Consider the following 6,692-nt stretch of genomic DNA (forward strand, 5'->3'; position numbering starts at 1 on the left):
CACAAATTGCGTTAATTGGCAGACGCTGCTCGGCCTGGTCTTGTCGTAGCGGACGCCAAATTTGTGAGGGGAAAAGGTCCCCCAGCAGGTTCGAGCGTCCTCCGACGTGGTGCCCTGGAGGATCCAGAAAACTGTCCCAGACCGAGCACGTCCAAAGGGAGAACAAAAATAGTTTTACTTATAAGAAAGCAGTCAGTGATGGGTAGGGAACTGTGCGGGCAAGGGTCGAAGAGTGGTTCCGGCGTGGCAATCCGCGGCCCGTCGCCAGACAGGCGCCGGGGCCAAGCACCTCGGCAGGCCTATTTTCCCTGCAGCCGGAAATCGGGCGCGAAACACTAATAGCAGTGGCCTTGAAGACGCACCAGAGGGAAGAGGCGGCCGCCCAGGTCTGGACACCCGGGCACGGCCAGGGAGGCAACTTGTAACGGCAGCAGGTTCCAGCCACGGGACGGCGGGCACGAACCGACAGCAAGGCCGGCACGATCTCCGGGCAGGCAGCACCTGCCTGTGCCCGGCACGGCGCCCACTCTCCGAGGCAGCGAGAGGCAGGAGACAGCAGGCTCCTGGTTGCGCTGAGCTGGGCAAGGATGGCTTCCCCAGGCCTGGTCACCCGGGTTCAACAAGCCGTTCAGCCCTGACCTCGCCTGCTCTGTTGCCCGAGCTCGTCTCCTCGCGCCGCTTGCGCCACGCCCAGCGTCTCTACTTTTCTTCTTCTCTTTTTTCCAAGCGAGCGTCAGGCCGCCACTAGTGCTGCCGGGCGCTTGTGGCATCACACCGTTGTAACCAGCAGTTGACGCCCTAGTCGCGCTTTAAGCTGCCAAACCAATGGAGCGGGAGGTTGGAAAGAGAAACGCAAGAGGCGCCCTTGTGCTGTGCGATGCGGAGGGCGTAATCAGAGGAAGGTGATCCTCGTTGCGATTGGCCAACCGAGAACAGACGTCACTACTCTACTCTACGTCACTCTGTGGGGACTTTTGGGGAACACTGCGTTTCAACCGACAGGAAAAATATCAACTCTTCGTGAAAATCCTTGCTCAATATCCCTAGGTATCCCAAGGTGCATTTCTTGCTCGCTTGTTTTCTATTTTTTTGCCTCGAGCATGGAGACGGACACGTGCGATGGCGTTGCTTCAGCGCTTTGCGACAAAGCGTTCTTCAATACTAGTAATTTGAAAACACCCATCAAGGATATTCATGGGGAAGGACGCGGTTGTTGCTGCGACGCGTCTTTTCTTTTTCTCTTTCCTCTGATCTCTCCTCTATCTGCACGCGGCAGCGGTGGTGGCTCGGCTCTAGTCAGTAGGCAGGCCCATGCAATTTCCTTTTCATCCTTCTCCCAGTCACAACAACAACATGTAGTAAGGCACGGCCGTTCTTCACAACTTCGAGGAAGAGGTGGAGAATCTAGTCTTCGACTCTTAATAAAGGTAAGAAACGAAGTCTATACTGTTGCATGCACGCACGCAGTGATCAAAGCAATAAAGGGCCAAAGCGTGATGCTGTCGCGCGCTTAGATTACCGATTGATTGGTTGGTTGGTTTATGGGGTTTAACGTCCCAAAGCGACTAAGGCTATGAGAGACGCCGTAGTGGAGGGCTCCGGAAATTTCGACCACCTGGGGTTCTTTAACGTGCACTGACATCGCACAGTACACGGGCCTCGAATTTCTCCTCCAAAGAAATGCAACCGCCGCGGCCGGGATCGAACCCGCGTCTTTCGGGCCAGCAGCCGAGCACCATAGCCACTGAGCCACCGCGGCGGCTACAGGATTACCGATTGAAAAGTTGCAGTTTATTGACTTTTCGAGTGCGCGCATTTTAAGTTTGTAAACACAAAGCGCGTTCTTTTTTTATTTACGGGCTTACACTCACCTGGGGAAACTTGCACGTGGTTTTGTGCACAAAAACTTAACGATGACATGCACGTTTTTTAAAGGAACCATGAAGATTTCAATAGGCTTAGTCTAGTGCAACAGATCTGCAGAGGTAGCCTTTGCGGGCATTCGAGTGAAATGTGAAACGTAACGTACTATATGCACTTATTTGTAATGTAAGGTGTGTAGTTTGTACAAAGTTTAGGTAGTCATAGTTTTGACTCCTAATCATTCTGAAGTGTAGCATGACTCAGCACTTTACTAGTAACATAAGGCGTGCAGAGTTTGTACAAAGTTGCGTAGTCATGCCTTGCACTCATGATTCGTCATTCTGCAACATAACATGACTGTGCACTGTAATGCTTTGGCATTCTCTCTGGTAAGCAGTCTTAAGTGTGTCTGCAGAATTTTTTTTTGGTGTCCTAGCTCCTCCATAAGCGAAGTGACAAGCAGTGCACTCTCTTTCATATTTAAAGTGGCCACTGCAGGAAAAAAAAAAAAACTCTTCCTTGCAGCAGACTCGCTGCTACAGGCCTTGCTTATGCTTTGTTGCAGGCACCTGCAATGTCTCGACAGGACACATAACATTGTCGCGGCATGCACTGGCTTAGCAGCGCTGAAGCCATGGCAATCGCAACACGCAGAAGTGTGTAGGAAGAATGCCCAGCATTGTTCTGCCTTTCGAAGTCAACAGCGCTGACCTGAATTTGTGGTCAAAGGACAGGGCAATATAAAAGGTTGCTGTGCAGGAATGAGTTTTTGCAGAGTGTAGTAAAATTGAAATACTTCCATGTAACACTCCGTGTAATAACTTAACCTGAACTTAATTTTCTCCAAAAATTGTTCCCCATGCGCTGTAGCAGGAAAAAACAGTAAGCGAATGACTGATAAATTTTTAACAATAAAAAAGCTGGGAAATGCAGTTCTGCACTGCAGGCGAAAGGCTAAAAATTTGAAGCTAAATCTGTGATTGTCATGCGCACTTGGCAGAGGCAGAGCGCCAGTAGTAGTGCGAGAGTACTGCATATGTGCCCACTCCATAGCACATGAATTTTCATTAGTGTATGTAAAAAGTACAAACTTTAATTTGGCCTTGCTTTTAAAAAAATGAAAGTAGTGTGATACACAAAAAATTGACAGAGAAGTTTTGCCGAAATTTTATAAACGTACAAAAACAGAATATCATGAACATTGCCTTGTCTTGTTACTTTACTGTTGGCTTTCTAAGGATGCCTTATGCCGTTATTCATGTGCTATCATTGTGTACACGTTTTTATCAAAATGGAGCCCACCTTTGTTCACGCCTCAATTTTTAAAAATTTCTCTTTAGTCATGAGTGGTCATGGACTTAACATCATGTGTTGGCATCGTGTCATAACTATGTTACAATGCTGCTGTGAGCCTGTGGTTGCTATGTCGCCGTTGCTATGCTCTTGGCACAAACCCTCATACATCGCAGGATCTTGCTCGGGGTTTACCGTTCGGAATTGTGCTTTCACACTAATAATTAACTAATACTATGTGGAGTGCTTAGTTATGTTTACAATCTTTCCGTTTCAGGATTTTGCGCCTGGAAAGACGGAGAAGAAAGCAAACTTGCTGCCATTTTACAGCTTCTACAGGAAAGAAGGAATGTGCACCAAGGGTTTTTAAACGCTACCTGCACTGCCACCGTTCCGGCTCGTACGAAGAGCTTCCTATAGAACAGTGCCAAAGGCAGGAAAAGGGGCAAGGAAGCTGCAAAATCGGCAAACACTGCTTTGCTACTCTAGAGGTCATGGAGAAAGAGGGCAAGGTATATGTAGGGTTTCAAAAGAAACACTACGGACACTTCAATGAGGCCTGCCACCAAAGGCTGTCCCAGGATGATGCCAGAGTGCTTGCAGGTTAGCCACTCCTCTTGTACAAAGCATTTGTGCATGCTGTGTTGACTGTACCGGAATGTGAAAACGTTTAGAAGCTACACTCCACCAACCTTTCATAAATGGGAGACGAAAGTGCAATAGAAATGTATTTTAGGGGGAAGATATTGCTCATTAACTCGAGTGATCATTTCAATGATTTTTTATTCTTCTGCGATGCATCTATGGCACAAAAGAGGTGGGACAACACGAAAGTGCCTATTGGAAAGTGGGAGAAGGCATGTCCCACAAAACTAGGGGGCGGAAGAAGTTATAGTAGGGCACAGCTTAAGAACCCAGTGGCCAATGCCCCTCAAAGGAAGCCTGCCATCCAATGACGTCGACCGATTCTCATGATGTCATTGTTAATCCCAGGGGTATCATTGCAGGAGGGTGGCAGATGAAAGGGGATTAGTTATGGCTTTAATTGGATTAACTGATGAAAATCAGCTGACGCTATTGACTGGGGGGTCTTCCTTAAGGGCCATCTGCCACTTCGTTCTCGAGTTGTATCTGACTGCAGTGCAATTCACTTGAGCCTACTTGGTCGCATCGAAGGGTGAAAAACAATTGATCCACGGCACATTGCATGCACAGCACAGTCTGTACGAACTTCATGCCGTTTAGTTTAGAGATGCTTTGTGGAAGGGGTCCAGTCTTTCGAACTGAACATAATTAGGAATGTCATCTAGCACTGAACTACTCCAATGTCTGTTCTTTTGTTTTTCTGCTGGTTTCATTGACTATCCTAGGTCTGTCGCTCAATCGGTTGACGTTGAACTTCATCCGTAAGAAGTCGGCTTGAGCTCCATGAAACGTGTCTTGAATGACTGACAGTTGCACTCGATGCTAGCCTTTTTTTTTGGCTGCCTGTCAAAAGCGTAGGCATTTTGTTGCTGATCAAAGCACCACCACCAGTCTAATGGTTGTATAAGGGCCATGTTTCTTCTCATAAGACAGATCGTCTACAGTGAACATTCATTAATTAGAATTATTTGGCTGTTTTGGCACTTCATCAGTAACGCTCGCAGGAACGGCTGTGGTTTGAGTGTTCAGCTACTAATATGGAGTACGCGGGTTAGAACCCGGTTGCGGCAGCTGAGTTTCGATGGAGGCAAGAGGTGCCCACGTGCTGCGCAGTGTCAGTGCCCAAAGATCCCCAGGCGGTCGAAATTATTCCGGAGCCCTCCACTACAGCACCTCTTTCTCTCTTGCTTCTTTCACTCCTTCTTTCCTTCATGGCATGGTTGAGGCAGTTACTGCACCATTTCCTTTCCTCAAAAACCACTAATATAAAACACAAGCCTGTACAAGAGTTGAAATCGCAAAAAAAAACGAACAAGCAGCATTTATATTTCAGTTTATGTATGACTGGCATGCCCTCCAATTGTCTCTGACTTAGCAGAAGTCATTCAGGTGTTTAAACTGAAACAGCATGAGAAAAATATTCGCTTAGAAATTATTCACCTGGCGTAAGTGAATTCTACATTGTGACTTGTGCACACTATTGTCTTGTGCACAAGTCCAAAGAAACAAAGATCGCGTTCAAAAATTTGGTGTCTCTACTCCTTTAAAGGTTGCTGTCAGGCGAATCGGTGCATTTTTTGAATATGCAGAATGAAATGGGACAGGATGAGAAGCACATGTCCTTATTCTTTTCTTGTCCACATTTTCAGTGCTGTTATATTCTGCATTTATAACACGCTGTATATAACTTCCCTGTTTTGCATTGCTGTATGCAAGTTTAAACACTCAAGCTCATAAAAATAAAGTCCATCTGGCTTTGAAACAACCATTTTGTCGTGTGCTTTGCAGTGCCACAAAAGTGAAATGAAAGTAAGATGAACTGTGTGTCACCTGTAAAAAGGAACAAAGTGGAAGACGAAGGAATCCGACCAGAAGTATTTGTCACTTTATTACACGGCTGTAGACAGATGAACCAGAGATGTTAACAGTTTTTTTCTGTACCATTTTCAGGCTGGTTAGCAGAAGGAGTGCCAGAAAAAACCATTGTGCACAACATCCGAGCAGGTACAAGTGGATCAAGCCCACGGATACAGCTTGTGACCACTAAGGACCTCCGTAACATTGCAGATAAGTTTAGGATTGGCAAAACAGAGCAGAGAGATCCAGACTATTTTAAGAGTGTTGAATTATGGGTCGAAGAAATGAGGGCAGAAAATGAGTCGCCACTGTTTTATTACAGGAAGAAGGGTGACCCCAACAGTCATGATGGTGACATTGAGCTAGCATTGATGACGTTCCCACAACGAGAGCTCCTTTATGAATTGGGGGCAGCGAAACTGTGCATTGACTCCATCCATGGCATAAATAAGTACTAATTCCAACTGACAACCCTGCTGACAATTTCTCAAGATGCCTTTGGTATCCCGTGTGCCTACTTGATTTCAAAAAGGGTGAACACGAGCACTGTGGTGAGGTTTTTCGAGGCCATCAAAGAAAAAACACAATACCATGTCAGGCATTTATGTCTGATGATGCCCCTGTTTATGGCAGTGCATGGGAGCAGGTGATGGGTCCCTTGACGAGTCGACTGCTTTGCAGCTGGCAGGTGCTACACAACTGGAGCACGCACCTGAATACAGTCACAAACAAGGACTGCAGGAGTACAACAAGGGACATGCTGCACACTCTGATGAAGTGGACAGATGAGACTGAGTCTCAAAAGTTGCTCCGTGCACTTGGTATCCACTCCAAAGAGCATCAGCTTAATTGCCTTTGGCTTCGTCAGATATTTTGAGAAAACATACGCAATGAGGGCATGTCAGTGGGGTCACTGCTATCGGCAGTACATTGGATTAACAACAAATAATCACTTGGAGTCAATTCACAAGGCACTGAAGTACTCTCACTTTGGTGGCTAGGTAAATGGGTGATTGGATACATTAATCAAAGTA

General features: G+C 46.6%; 1 long non-coding RNA gene across 1 annotated transcript; it reads left to right on the forward strand.

The window, feature by feature from the left end:
- Positions 1-3,474: 3,474 nt before the first annotated feature.
- LOC149355660 (uncharacterized) lies at positions 3,475-5,938 on the forward strand. The gene is made up of 3 exons (XR_016289741.1): positions 3,475-3,759; positions 5,590-5,675; positions 5,752-5,938. It is a non-coding gene; the product is annotated as an uncharacterized LOC149355660 (long non-coding RNA).
- Positions 5,939-6,692: the final 754 nt, after the last annotated feature.

This window comes from Amblyomma mixtum, chromosome 3 (genome assembly GCF_055824585.1).
Source record: "Amblyomma mixtum isolate Tamu chromosome 3, ASM5582458v1, whole genome shotgun sequence".
Taxonomy (NCBI): Eukaryota; Metazoa; Arthropoda; class Arachnida; order Ixodida; family Ixodidae; genus Amblyomma; species Amblyomma mixtum.